At 40.2% G+C, this 15842-nt stretch overlaps 1 protein-coding gene across 17 annotated transcripts in view; it reads right to left on the bottom strand.

The window, feature by feature from the left end:
* The window catches only part of RBMS1 (RNA binding motif single stranded interacting protein 1), a 213007-nt gene that overhangs the window by 114378 nt on the left and 82787 nt on the right, over window positions 1-15842 (bottom strand). The gene's annotated exons all lie outside the window — the stretch shown is intronic.

Raw genomic sequence — 15842 nt, 5'->3', positions numbered from 1 at the left:
AACACTGTGCACCATAAACATTATACTGCAAAGAAATACAGTTTCCAAGTGCTCAGAGATCTTAAAACAACCTAGCTGGTAATGAGGAACACACCCAAACAAAAAGTTAGAACAATTCCGCAAATAAGCAACAATTATATATAATGAAGAATACTTTGGTAAAGAGAAATAACTAATTTAGTTGTTTTTTTTTTAAAATTGGTGCTATCAAGATGTGCCCTTAGTATCTGTCAAAAAAAGAGAGGAGGCGGAGAAAGAAAGAAAAAGTGAAAGAAAGAATAACAAAAGTGAGGCACCTCTAATGGAATGTATGAATAGCTTTAAATTTTTTGTATAAGACTCAAGAAGCTTTGATACGGCTTCACATTCTTACAGAACTACAGCTCTATGATAGCTTTCAAAACAAACTTAAAAATGGCAAGAATCTTCCTGTTCCGAAGGACTTACCTAATAACTTCAGGAACTCACTTCCATTCCAGGTCCCTAGAGGTAACCTGATGCCTTAATGGGTAATGGTGCGATTCATCCCTTTCTGAGTATAAAGGGCATTACTGCTTCTCCACACCACCACATACACATCCCAGCTGAGATGCGGTCAATGGAAAACCATCACATCAAAATTCTGCTCTAATGTAATAGCAGGAACTGCAGAAAGGGGAGATGACAGAGATTATCTTCCTGGAAGAGGGAGACCTTGAACTTCAACTTCCAGAAGAAAGGAAAGTGAGCTTGCCGATGAGAGTGTGGAGTTCCGTGGCCATCTGTGATAGCCTAACAAAAGACTGGAGGAGAGGAAGGAAAAACAGACTTCAAGAAGCAAGGAAAGTACTTTTGACTGGAATGGCAGGTATGGACTTGAGCAAAGCAGATCAGGGACAGAGCAGTTAGTTCCTCAAGGTCCTTGATGATTATGGCTGGAAATGGACGCATCCGTAGCTATTTACATGTTTAAGCTATTTCTGTAAAGAAGTATCTTTTATCTTACAGGTGAAAAACAACAACAAAATAAAACATTTCCTTATATGCTATGCACAAGAGGGCCACCAGTGTAACACTTGGGTTATGAAAGCCAAAGTGACCACGAGTGAGTCACGAAGCATTTTAGCTTTATTTGGGGTCCACCAGGGTCCCAACTGATGAGCTTCACTCAAGATGAAGGAATGTCTGGTACCAGGTTGTTGTGGGTTGAATTTTGTCCTCCCCCACCCGCCCCCCAAAAATCCCCACATACACTGAAGTCCTAACCCCTAGTATCTTAGAATGTGACCTTATTTCGAGATAGAGTCTTTACAAAGGTAATGGAGTTAAGATGAGTTCATTAGGGTGGACTCTTAACACGGCTGGTGTCCTTATTACAAGGCAAAATCTGGACACAGAGACAGACATCCACACAGGGAGAATGTCATGTGAAGACGGGAGTTAGGAGAGAGGCCTGAATAGGTTCTTCCCTAACACCTTCAGAGGGAGTACGGCCCTGCCAACACCTTGGTCTTCAACTTCTATCTTCCAGAACTGTGAGAAAATGAATTTCTACTGTTTAAGAACTCAGCTTGTGGAACTTTGTTATGGCAGCCCTAGCAAACTACACCAAACATATTTTTAAAGAAAAAAAAAAATGAACATTTTACTCCTAGGATGCTATTTCTATTTTATCACGGCTCTCTTGTCTCACCATTTCAGAATTATGACCAAGATTTAGGGATTCAAAATACAAAAAAAAAAAAAAAAAGACCAAGGTAGTATTGATTACATAGATACATGAAGGAAGCCTCCCCGAATACAACCAAACAAAATATCTGGTCAAGATCGAGCCTTTAGGACTTCTCTGGTGGTACAGTGGCCAATGCAGGGGACACGGGTTCGAGCCCCGGTCCGGGAAGATCCCACATGCCGAGGAGCAACTAAGCCCATGTGCCACAACTACGGAGCCTGCACTCTAGAGCCCGTGAGCCACAACTACTGAAGCTCGCGTGCCACAACTACTGAGCCCGCGTGCCTCGAGCCCGTGCTCTGCAACAAGAGAAGCCACTGCAATGAGAAGCCCGTGCACCACAACGAAGAGTAGCCCCCGCTCGACACAACTAGAGAAAGCCCGCGCCCAACAACAAAGACCCAACTCAGCCAAAAATAAATTAATTTATTTTAAAAAAAAAAAAAGATTGAGCCTTTAATCCAAAACCTTCTGATCAAAGCTAAGGATCAAACCTACACTCACTTGGTTTTACTCTCTGTCTACTCTATTTTGATGGTGCTAATAAGTATCATTACTACCTGGTTTGAGTATCACTTTCTTTCAGTTGGTTCTGTGCACCTTTTGGTAGAAGAGACAACGAATAAAGGATTCCATAAATCAGGGGTGGTCTGGACAGCAAACTACTGTCCAGAGGCCAAATCCTATTTGCCACTTGCTTTTGTAAACAAAGTTTACTGGAACACAGCCTATCCGAATGCATTATCTATGGCCGCTTTGAAGCCACAGGTAGTGCTAAGTAATTGTGACAGAGCCCTTATGGCCTGCAAAGCCTAAAATATTTACTATCGGGCCCTTCACAGACAACCGTGTGCTGACCCCAGTTGTAGGTGGTCTGTGAAACGTACGAGCAATTTTTAGGTAAACCTTGATCTGTTGTTTCCCTTGATTGTCGACAATCCCAGCTCCACAAGTGATGTTTTCCAACCCTACTTCATACCTTTGACTTGTGAACAATGAAAAGAAGAGCCTCTTAGAAACTGAAATAGTACCATTTTTGCCTGAATTTCTCTTTATGCTCTCTAGCTCTTCCACACCCCTCTTAGAGAACTAAACTAAATTTGGCAATGAATTAATGCCAAGAATGTGGAAGACATACTTCCGTTTCTTCTCTGCTTTATGCCCTAATAAGCAGCTTAATACAGTCAATTAAAGGGTAGGGTAACTCTAATGTGACAATCAACACAATGACAAAATGGATCAGCCAATTGAGAACGTTGTTTCTATCTGGAATCAAATCAAATGCACCTAAAAGTCAAATCATCTAAATTAAGGTCAATCGGAGCATGATAGCTATAGGTTAGACATGTTCTTACACCATGCACTTCTTAAATAGCTACACTTCCTAAGCCACTGATTCATTTCTACCTTGTATAGTTATTTATACCCCTGTTCCACAGCCCTTATTTCACTACAACATTGAGAAATAAAATCATCAGGTCTTATTCCCTTCAGGGCCTAACACAGTGCTTGGCCCATACTGGTCTCTAAAATATTGACTGAATGAATAATAATCCAAGCTGGATTCGTTTGAAAAGGTTCAAACTGCACTATGGCCTGGATACATGTGTTCTAGTCCTGGCTTTGTTACAAATAAGCTGTGTGATGTTGAAACATCCTCAACTCTAAAATGAGTACTTACAAAAGTGTATCTCTTAAGGTCCTTTCAGCACTAATATTGCATGCTTCTTTTGTGATACACATGACATAACAGACATTATTTCATATCACTTCATCCAGAGCACTAGTTATCACATCACAGGATTCATTCAGAATAAATTTTCATGTTGTAGACACCAGAAAGAATCAGTGAGAGTCTCTGACAGGGACCCACCCACTTTTCTTGAGACTAAGCAACTACGAACCTTAAGATACATAAAAAGAGAAAGTATCCAGGTGAACTATTAGTACCTGAAATATCTTAATGGTAACAAAGGGCAAGGAACTGGTCATTCAGATTTTTTAAGAGCACATTTCAGTGTGTCCTAGAGGGGCCTTTAGCACACAGCAGGGATGTAAAGTCTAAACTGTGGTTTCTTCTATACAGGAACTTACTCTAGAAACCACAGAGCAAATTTTGCATGCTGTAGTAAGTCAGGCAGGAAGGGGCTAAACATATGTAAATTTGTCTACCCACAGCCAATTAGGTGAAAAAGACAAAACAAATTTAGAGGGCAAAAGGATGTCCATTAATAATTAGAACCTGTGGGTTTTCTAGATCACTGATAGTTTAAACTAGATTGACTGTCCAAGTCAGTAATCTAGATTTCATAAATGCTTTAAGAAACAATAAAATAGGTGGGAAAACTAACCTTAAAAGAGGAGAAGTTAAAAACAAAACATATGACAGTTGGCAGATAATTTATTTTGTCTGAAAGTAACATGCAACATACCATCCCTAAGGACTTAGCTGTTCAGAGAATAATAAAACACCTCATATGAAAGTGATTCTGAAAACACTGGTGCAAGGGTGTGCCACACTTGGAAAAGCCAAGACTCTGAAGGTAGAACGATGGAGGATTCAGGGTCAGAAGACCTAGCTTTTTGGGCTGTGAGATTTTGAACAAATCGTTCGATGTCTCTGGATTATAATTTCCTTAGGGGTAAATTACAAGGGCTGGACTAGATGATCTCTAAGGTCCCTTCCAACTCTAAAATGCAAAAGGTTCCTTTAACTAAGTGTTTCCCAAACTGTTCCACAGAATATAGCTAGTAAGTATTCTAGGTACCATGATCAAATAATTCTAGGAAACAATGAGATACACAAAGTTGGACAAATGTCTGTACTGCAGGATTTCTCAGACTTTTAAATGCGATTTCCACTGTTACTCTCTAAGACAACAATACTATATAGTTCGTAGTGTTTCCCAAGTTTCTTTGAACACTGAATATTTCAATTCCTGGAACACTTTTAACATTTAATAGAACCCCAGGATCTTAGTGAACACAATTTGGGAAAAGTGGCTTTGAACAATAGACTTCATAAACTTCAAATCACACGCTGAAGAAAACAAAATACTCATGTAATAGTTTAAGGGCACCCATTCAAGAATCCATAACAACATCTCTGTAGTGTTTGTCTGTCATAAAGCACTTTACCTTACTTTAACTCCTTGATCTTTTACTCTAGGAAGTCAAGGACAATGGAAGAATCATTTCCATTTATCAATGAGAACTGAGTTTCCCTTCTAGAGCTCTCTCCTAACAAAGTATTTTCTGCTCATGAACAGAATCACAATCTTCTACCACTATTATCATTTTGTGACCCATCCGCCGAGACCCTCTTGTGTAAACTGACTTGTTAGGCGACACCGCAAGGAAGAAGGGAAGCAGACAGAGCACCTGTGACAGATGATGAGTCAAGTGCTGTCACATATATGACTTCATCCAATCATCTCAATAACATTAATTATTTTATCTCGTTTTGTCACTGAGGAAATCAAGATGCAGGAAATTTAAGAAATGTGTTCACAGTAATAGAACTAATAAATGATGAAGCTGGGATCCACACCCCTGTCCACCTTTTTTTCTTTAAAAGCAACTTAAGATGTTCTGAAATAGTTTGATAGTATATTTTAAAACTTAATTTGGGCTTGTGGTGCAGTTAAAAAATATATATTATTTTGGTTCGTGGTTGAAGTCTGTTTGAAATATGATTTGATTTACACGAATATTTGAACAATGGTTATAGGGAGGTATAAATTATATGAGAGCCACATCTTAAGAATTATCACCACTTGAGCATTTCTGGCATGCCAGGCAGACACATCTGTATCATCTCATTTAATCATCCCAATAACTCTAAAAGGTTAAGATCCTGGAACGACTACACCTTCAAGATCTTGACCATGGAGTTTCCTCTCTGATCACTCTCCTTCCCTCACTCCCAGGGACTTTCCTTTTTATCTTATCAGAATCTCCAGGACCCTCCCTGTTCTCAAAGTTCAGTGTCTCTCTTGATTTCACCCGTCTTTTTTTTTAACATCTTTATAGGAGTATAACTGCTTTACAAAGTTGTGTTACTTTCTTCTGCATAACAAAGTGAATCAACTATATGTATACATATATCCCCATATCCCCTCCCTCTGTGTCTCCCTCCCACCCTCCCTATCCCACCCCTCTAGGTGGTCACAAAGCACCGAGCTGAGCTCCCTGTGCTATGCGGCTGCTTCCCACTAGCTATCTATTTTACATCTGGTAGCGTCTATACGTCAACGTTACTCTCTCACTTCGTCCCAGCTTACCCTTCCCCCTCCCCGTGTCCTCAAGTCCATTCTCTACGTCTGTGTCTTTATTCCTGTCCTGCCCCTAGGTTCATCAGAACCTTTTTTTTTTTTAAGATTCCATATATGTGTTAGCATACGGTATTTGTTTTCCTCTTTCTGACTTACTTCACTCCGTATGACAGACTCTAGGTCCATCCACCTCACTCCAAATAACTCAATTTCGTTTCTTTTTATAGCTGAGTAATGTTCACCTGTCTCCTTAACGTTCATCAGGATACTCTCGATTTTCATACCTAATCCCTTTACCAATGCCAAACCCTACATAAATTCATTACCCAGATGCTTTCCCTCATTTCTTGTGGGAGAAGGGTCAAAATACCCTGCCAACTCAGACCCCTGCACTCCCAGGGGCCCTCGCTACAGCTTAGGCATCCTTTTACTCGTCTCTATTTGAATGCTCACCAAATTCCCAAGAGCGATTACTCCAAATCTTCTGTCACACTCTTTAGGCCTAGAATCTTTTCTTTTTTTTTTTTTTAAATCGTAACAGACGACCTAACCTCTTTACTGAAATGTAGGCTTTTAAAAGGTTGAGCTTCACTGGCCTCCTTCCTCCTCCTAACATCTCTAGCATAATCAATCTCCTCCTTCCTGTATCACTGTCAGGAAACTCTCTCCTTTCCTGTAAGACTAACCTCAATCTTTCTTTAAAAAAAAAGACCTAGTTCCAACTAGTCCCTGTTTTCTATCACCTTGCTCTACCTACAACCAGTCAGATGCTAAGATAATCTTGCCTCAAGATTGTCTGAAGGGACTCTTTCCTTTGACACCCAGTTTTTCTAAAGACACACCCTCTTCACTCATGCATTCCTTAAACCCTTTGGAATGTACTTTCTACCACGTTCACCCCTGCTCCCTTCCCTGCCCACCACACACAGACTACTCTACTGAAACTTCTGTCTTAAAGACTTTCAAAGACCTCCCAACGGACATTTCCAATGGCCCCTACTTCGCCTTTACCTTCCTTAACCTCTAGGCAACACTTAACAGAGCTGACCAGCTCTGCTAGAAACTCTGCTCTTCTTGGGCTTCTGTGATACTCTCTTGATTCTCCCAGCATTTTGCCATTTCTTTCCCCTTCTTTGCCTAAGGCTCTTCCTCCTTCCCACTACAGAATCTATGCTCCCCAGGTCTCTCCAGATTCTTCTGGACACCTTCTCTTCCTGAACTGCTTTAACCTGTTCCCAATGTGCCACCTATTAAGTTGCAGGAGGTCCTGAGCTTCTTGCCCAAAACTCTAGTTCTATATTTCTTGCTGGAAATTCCCGCCTGCACTTGGTTGGTAGGAAGGGTGGTAACGTGTGATTCACGTGGCCAAATTAAAATGGTCAAACCAAGCTTATGGCTTTTCCTCAGAAACTAATTTACTGTGGTAGGGTGAATTCTCTAACCCGTTCACCATCCAACCTGCCGTCTTTCATACTCCTGTTGGGGTGGGAGTATTTAATATAACCAATGCACTTGTTATACTACAGATGTTATCGATGACATATACTATCAAGAAAAAGATCTGCTGGATAAGTACTCCACTCCAAAGAATGTGAGGATCCAGGCCAAACATGGAAATCTACACACCCATGTGACACAGCCTCTATACTGACTTTAAGACAATCCCAGGGTGGCAGTAAAAAAAAATATTTACAACAATCTCCTGGATCCAAAAAGAGTACTTAACGTGGTTCGCACTGGGTGCTACTAGCCTTTCAGGGCTGGACGATTCTTTCTTATGAGACTAACATGGATACAGAAGGACCTTTTGTATTCTTGGTGTCTGGACTTTGAATACCAGTAGAATTTAGCACTCCCCTGCCCCCAATTTAACGCCTAAAAAAAATGTAGACGATCCCTATAGGAGAATGGTTGGATTCCACCTAATCACTGAGACCAGAGCAAGTACTTTTGCAGAAACTTTTTATTTTTCCAATCATTTCAGACAAGAGACCTAGGACTCTTTTTTTACGAACACTGTCCACTCCCCACCCAATCAATCGCCAACTCTGTACAATAACTTGAATCCACCCCATCTAATACATTCACACTGCCGTTACTCCATTTCACAGCTTTACTTCAACTATTACAACACCTTTAAACTCAGGCTCTCCTTGCATCCACTTCAGCAAGCTTGACCCTATGCCTGCTCTGTCCTCCAACCTCTACCCTGCAGTACAGCTCACCTGAATTTCTCAATCTTCCCCTAGAAAAGCCCATGTCTTCTATCTTCAAATCTTTGCTGTAATGTTCCTTCCACCTGAAACGTCACCTTCCATGAGGCAACCTGCCTCCTGAGTTAGAAATCTTGGCACCATCTTTAAGTTGTCCTCCTCCATTTCCACATGCAGTCATAAATTCTTTTGGAGGGCACAAATCCCTTCGGCAAACTGCAAACTGATGAAAGCTACGAACGTCTCCTCAGGAAACAGCGGATGTACGCCACATTTTACATACAATTTTAGGGGCTTTATGTCCTCCAATGTCTATAAAATTTGGTTGTTCCTCCTGTCCACAACGTAACTGCCTTCTTTTGGGTCCTCACCATCTCTCAGCTGTTTGAGGTGCTAGCTAAACTGGCTTCCCCCGACCCAGCCTCTCCCTTAACGAGCAACAGTGTACCTTCTGCGTGTCACCCGTTTACCTCCTCCAGAATGACATTCCCAACTCAACTTATGCTACACACTCAGTAATTATTTGACTCTATGTTTCTGAGTCGCTGTTAAACTTTCAGTTAAACAAAAGGACATATCCACTCCCTTGGAGCTGGCCTGTTGGGCATTTGACTTATAAAACTGAGAATACAGACAGAGAAAGTGGAGACAACATTGTTTCTAGAATATCTGAATACATAGGGTTGGGTTGATCATAAATGGTCTTCCGAAAGGGTGATGTTTTTTTAGGCAGTTCCTGGAAGTGGAGAGACAGAGATCTTGTTTTAGAACAGAGCTGAAAGGAAATTCTAGGTGATGGGAATCCTATGCAGAAAAAAATGGGATCTAAGAATCTCAGATAATACAAAACAATGAGGCTACATATCGCACCCAACCTACAGGGCATCAAAACAATGAAACAAACAGATTTTGTAAAGTGGCATGTCAACCACTAAAGTAGGAAGCCAACACAGCAATACTGCTTTCCTTCTCTCTCTCTCTCTCTCTCTCTCTCTCCCTCAGACCCCCCCCCACCTCTTTCTTCCTCCCTTCAGTGCTCTCTCCTCCTTTCACTCTGAAGTCTTGTAGCCTCTATAGAGCACAGCCAAAACTCCCTGATAAATCCCCCCTGGGTTACACAGTAACAACAGCTTCTAAAGTGCAGACATGATCTGTACCGTGTGTTTCTTACAGAAACTGTCCCATTATAAATTACAGCTGCCTGTAAGGAAGCCACGCCTCTCACCCCACTGCCCTTTCAAAAAGCTACGATGAAAAGGACGTTGTGTGACGAAGGCAGCTATGAGTATTCATAATAAATAAATCCAAAGGATTATGACATGAGTGGTAGAACAGTCCTGGTTTTTCACGTTCAATACAGAAATTATATGAGGGGGAATTTGTCCACCAAACAGCTGTATTTAAATGCACCTGTAAGTCAAATGACAACAGAGAAAACAGCGGTAATTCTTCAATATTTAAAATAACTCCTTCCGTGAAAAATACTTTAGCATATGAAATTCCATATATATAGCTACATTTTCTCCTTGCTGACGCATATAAGTTGGTGTCTTAAAAGTGTTTTTTAAAAAGTACAGAAGCCGTGTCGAGTATGTATAAAATGGGAAAATACTAAGTTCATACATACAAAAACTATCTGTCAGAACTAGGTGATTTCCAAAAATGTGATACAGGAATTGGCAGTAAAAATAAAAACAGAAATTCGTAAAGAATAGTAAAGGACTGTATCTCAAAGCTCAGGCACAGAAACAAGTAACACCTACATGCTATGCTGAAATTCTCAATGACATGAGGATTGGGTTGTCACTGCAATTTTTAAACATTAAAAATAATACAATTTTCTATATTCTTTTCACTTTATCTTTTTCTTGATAACCGAAGGGACTGCATGTTCAGGTGGGGAACAAGGGGGACTGGAAGGCCGAAAAATAAATGTAAAGAGAATCATGAAAAATAAGTCATTCATGATTCCATCTACCAACAGAGGAAAACACCTTTTAATATTTTGGCATATTTCCTTCCAGTCTTTTTTTATTCATGCATTTTTTGAGGCTGTATTGGATGCACAATTAACAAATGCAAATACAATTTTCCCCCGTTTACGTTACACTGCTCTGTAAGTCCGTATGTTTAAATGAATAAAGTGGAGTCAAAGTACATTTCTATTTATTAGAGCACTGCTGTGTTTAACACCACGTTCTGTTGTGGCTGCTGCCATTTAATAAGTGTTAAACAACAATAGCTACATTGATTCATTATTTTAATACAGAATTTAGTTTGCCCCATTTAATTTTTTCACCTTGTCCTAATTTCAGGAAAAGCTTATTACTTCCTTCCTCATGGTATGTCTATCCTATTTTAAAATTTACTAAGCTTTTAGAATGTATTAAAGCAAAGCATTCTCTACAGATGCGAGTTTAAAAACAAACACCCACCAAACACCTACAGATGTCCAAGGAGAAAAACAATGTTTATTTTTCTGAGAAAGGCAAAGATGGCATCTGTGAAAACCAACAAGACAAAGGAAAGAATTCAGGAAATCATCACGCATATACTAATAATCAAATCCGTCCATTTTCGAGCAAATTAAAAGGTAGCATTTTTCATCAACAAGAGTGATTAATGCTCTTTTTTTCCTTCTCCAATCATATATTTGCATAAAATAAAGAACAGAGGGTTGAAAGGCTTTCTTTCCCCAAAGGGAAGGCAAACTCTGCTAACAAGAGCATAATACAGGAACAACTGTTCTGAAATATGGTGGGATGCTCTTTTCTATTTCTTTTTGGATTTTTTTTTTTTTATATGTGGTTGACAGTCTCGTTTTCAAGCTCCAGATCCTTACCCTTTTGGGGGCTGCCCCCACTTTCTAAACAAAGTCCATTCTTAGAGGCTGTGTCAAGGTCTCCCAGGATCACACAGAGCCTCCCAGGACCACCCGCTGTTGCTTGCTCTGTTGGGACATTAATAATAATAACACCTTAGAAGGATTAACAACAACAACCCTGTGGAGTGGGCACTATTATCTTTATTTAACAGAAAGTGAGGCTTTGGGAGGTTAAGTGAAAAAGCATGCAAGAGACAGAGCCAGAACTTAAGACGGGGTCTCTTTCAATTAGGTTGAGTGATGGTTAAAGAAGTTAAGATGTGAAATCGGCGTTACCAGGGCTCAAGGAATATGCTAAGAGGCAAGATTTTTGGAGGAAAACACGGGAATAATATGGTTTATAATTACGATTTCTTTTATAACTCGTTTTAAAAAGTGAGTTGGGTTCCCCACAGATAGGATTGCTGGATTTCGCAAATAAAAACACACAGTACCGCACAATATTTGGGACGTGCTTATACTAAAATATTATTCATTGTTTATCTGAAATTCCAATTTAAGTTGGTGTCCCGTACGCTATCTGAGAACCCTAGAGCAAAGGCGTTTATGAAACAACCAAAAATACTAATAAATTACAAAGCTACAATTCCCAAAGCTGAAATCTGGGATGCTCTGTGTGCCACATGTCTTTGGGAGGCCAAGTAAAGGGAAGTGTAGTGGGGCTACAGCTGTTCTGGACCAAGCTTCCTTCTCTTTTTTCTGGTAGCTGACAGAACCCTTGACTCCAGAGACCTGAGCTTTCACCAACTAGGCCATTTAAATTCACTGCCTCAAAATTCCTGACCTTTTCCCACTTTATATGGATGTTGTGAAGATTAAATATAGCTGAGGTTGGGAAGGGATATCATATACATCTTTAAATATTTATTTATTGGCAGAGTGCTTTGGAAATATATTCTCAGAAACTTGGAAAGACTGACTCCCCCTGTCCCCGCCCACCCCAAGAAAGGGCTCAGAAAGTATTACCAATATATGATGAGCCCAGCTGACAGCAGTCTCTAAAAGGAAGGAAAGAACAAAAACGAGAAACGTGTTCAAAACCTGAAGCGAACTATGGAAAATGTAGTGAGATGCCAAAAGGGATGCCTAGCGGAAAAACTGGACGATCACTGATGATGGCGAATTCCGTACTTTTCAAACGGCCATGGTTACATATTTCAAACGGTTACCTTGACGCGCAAGCACCACTGAATCACAAACACACTGAAATAGCCTAATCCCAAAACAGGACAAGACCTTCTTATGTATACCAATTTAATTTTCTGCTAATTTCCCCTAAACCTCCAATTTCCGTGGCTTGAGTAGGTTTACCTTCTTTTAAAACGACAACAAATTGGGACTGGCTCAGACAGTGTTCATTTAAACATTTCTCTGAACACTTTAATCTTCAAACTTTAACAAAACCCAATCTACTACACATAAATTGCTGTGAACAGAAACTGCTTGAAGAGGATTAATCAACAGCTTTGTATGTCATCCTCTAACAAGGCCAAACACTGAATCACTGTTGAATTCTTCACGTGCAGCTACACCCAGTTAATCTTCAAGAAAGCAGCAAACTATGTAAATCTATTTAAACTGGGGAGATAAGTACTTCACTCATCAAAAGTTTTAGCAACACTTAACAAGTACAGCTATTGGTTGGCAAGATCATTTGAAAACACACACACACACACACACACACACACACACACGAAAATTCTTATATGCACTCCCCGACCCCAAAGACCCCACTGCAAACCACTAGGCAAAAAAGTACTTGCTACACACCTCAATTTGTAAAAACCAAGTATATGACATCACTGAATCAACTACTTCAAGAAAAGCAGTTCCGAAATGGAAGTAAGGAAACAGGAAGGGGAAAGTAGCTAATAAAAGAATTCAAAATAAAATGGAAATATTTATCTTCTCTAATTAAAGGAAAGCACTTTTTCTTTTGAGACATACTAAAAATATTTTCACAACTACAGAAGTCCTACTAAAGGGCTTTCATTTTGCTTGTGGCGGTGTTCTCATACAGACTGGATTTGCTTAACGAATATCCTGCATCTGCATGTCACAGTCAACAATCATAGGCCATACACATTTCTCCACTGAGACTAGAACCAACAATCTTTGTCTAGGTTATCACCCACTCAAAGCATCTTACTCTGACCTGAGCCGAGCAGATGTATTTCTAACATGCTCATAGGCCTGTGATGCAGGAAAATCCTAAATGATGCCGGAGATCAGTGCTCCGTGACGTCCTCGATACACAACGTGGGGCAGGAGGGGAATGAGCACCACCCACCTCTGTTTAACTGAGACTGGCTGACTCCTATATTTGTAAAGTTTTAAGAAGAAATCGTACAATCACTCTGTAAAGCAATCCTTTAACATCAATGCTGATCCCAAATATCACGAACCCACTGTCCATGTCATTCACAGCATCCTCCTTCACCTGCAACTCCTTCCTTACCACCACCTCCCTGCACCTGTCCATGGCCCAGATAGGTGGGAGGAATCCCTAAACCAGACTTTTGAGACTAGAAGGGTGACGGGCAGTGATGCAGAGAAGCTCTGTATGAGTTTTCATTGAGATGTGCACGTAATAAGCAAGCTGCCGTAGCGTGGCTGTCTTAAGAGCTTGACTGCCAAAGCCTGGCTCTACACTTTGGGTCATACAGACTGAGTACGGTACTTAATCTATGCCTCAGTTTTCTTAACTGTAAAATGGAGATATTACCATTACCTACCTCACAGGACTGTCAAGATGACTAAATGAGTTAACCCACCTATAGCTGGGTGGTTCTCAGCAACCCACAGGCTATAAGATGCTCAGTGATGGTCTGCCACTATTAATATATATGTATAATACAAGTGTGACTCCAGCTTATTTTTTTTTCCAAAGGTGATTTTTAAGTATTCCTCGCATTCAGTGTTTTCCTCAGGCAAACTATCTGAAATCAGCTCTAACAGCTGATCATATATTTCTAGATTAAAATCAAACTGCCTTATAAACCTAAAATGGACCTATTCTTTCATCAAAATGAACAAACTAATGTGAACCGAAAGGTGCAAGCTTAATGTCACAAAATCTTATAAAAAGCATTAATTAGACTTCCCATTTAGACTAAGCCAGGATGAGATCACAAAGTCACTCATGGTAACCAGGTCCCCTTGCTGGAAGTGTGCTTTCCCAGTGAATGGCTAAATACTAACAAAAGAAACCTTTGACTCAAATACCACTGGTACCCGGGGTCTTGTGTCTGTATAATGCCTACACATTCATTTCTTTCTTCGCCTATAGAAAAAAGAAAGTCTGTTTGTTTTTCTGATTCAGTCAGCCCTTTTAGTCTCTGAATCTAAGGAGAGCCTAGTGAAAAGAAGAGCATCTTATCAGCGTGCTCCAGACCAGCAGGCTGTCCCCCTCCACACACAAAACCTCCAGCCCCTCACAGCAAAAGGCCTCGCCCTCAGAGCCTTTTCCCCATTTCAGAGCTAACACCCCACCGGGTTCCGACAACAAATAAATGAATACACAAGGCCCTTACATAATTAGCCATCTTTTCAGGTAGAGGGAGGTGGGGCGGGGGGAGGATTCAGGAGAATATTTATTGTAAATTGGCTTCATTTATGAAGTCGATGCAAGTGTACTGGATCTGAGGGCATTTATTTTAAATGAGGCCACATGAAGAGATTTTAGAGATGCCAGCTTCTGAATCTTGACAAATTTTAGTATATACTTCAGCCAAGTCACAAATGCAGATTTTTTTTAAAAAAAAATTAAAGGAAGGGGCTTTTCTTAAACCAGGTAAAAGTTCCATTGACTTGGAAAGCAAGGGCATACAGACCAGGTGTGTTTACTGTCTTTGTAAGGGAAAGCTAACAAGTGAAAGAACCAAACACCAGAAAACAATACTTTTTGACAGTCATCGTATCAGAAAATTAGCATCATTTTCAGATATACTTATAGTAAGAGTGCCCTCCCTACCCCACCCCCCAAAATGACTTTGAGAACAAAAAGGACTAAACATAATCAATAATCCTGTGAACGCCTTTAGGAAAGCCACCAGGCATCACTGTCATCTGTCATGATCTTAACAGAGCCATGGTCTGCATGGAAAGATACAGTTTGATTGAATCATTATTGGGATAATAACTTAATTGATTTGTCTCAGTGGCTAAGGATGTAGACAAGAGATTATGGAAGAAAAATATCTGCAATCGTGTTTTTGTTTTCTCAACAAGCATCTTGCCACTGACCTCTAAATCAGTTTAACCTTTTCTAAACAGACCTGCACATTTTTTACATAATTTAAAGCTAGGTCTTGTTAATGCTGCTGCTGAAAGCCTCCGTGAGATTTACCACAACATGGCTTCAGTAACCTTCTTTTAAAAACAAAGATGAAAAACAAAACAAAAGGCCATGACTATAAGCTTCCAGCTCCACTCCTTTTCCCGGCAGGGGATTTTGATCTAACCACTAAAGTGCCTTTGGAGTTCAATCTGTTAAAAAATGTATGAAACGGTATTAAAATAGGAAAAGGCATGTGTATGACTCAGGCTTATCCAAGTATCTCTGCAACTAGGATGTCACAGGATTTCCCTGTGCTGCTGAAAACTGAAAACCTTGAGAAAGTGACAGTAGAAGTTCCTGTTTCTTTTTCTTTCTTTTCTTTTTTTTTAATATATAAATGGGAGGGGGAGCGAGCGCGAACACACACACACACACACACACACACACACACACACACACACACACACACACACACACACAA

The sequence above is a fragment of the Aethalodelphis obliquidens genome, unplaced genomic scaffold (assembly GCF_003676395.1).
Source record: "Aethalodelphis obliquidens isolate GAN/ISIS:26980383/991018 unplaced genomic scaffold, ASM367639v1 scaffold2, whole genome shotgun sequence".
Classification (NCBI taxonomy): domain Eukaryota; kingdom Metazoa; phylum Chordata; class Mammalia; order Artiodactyla; family Delphinidae; genus Aethalodelphis; species Aethalodelphis obliquidens.
The sequence above is the reverse complement of the archived record's forward strand: the minus strand, read 5'-3'. Positions and strand labels throughout refer to the sequence as shown.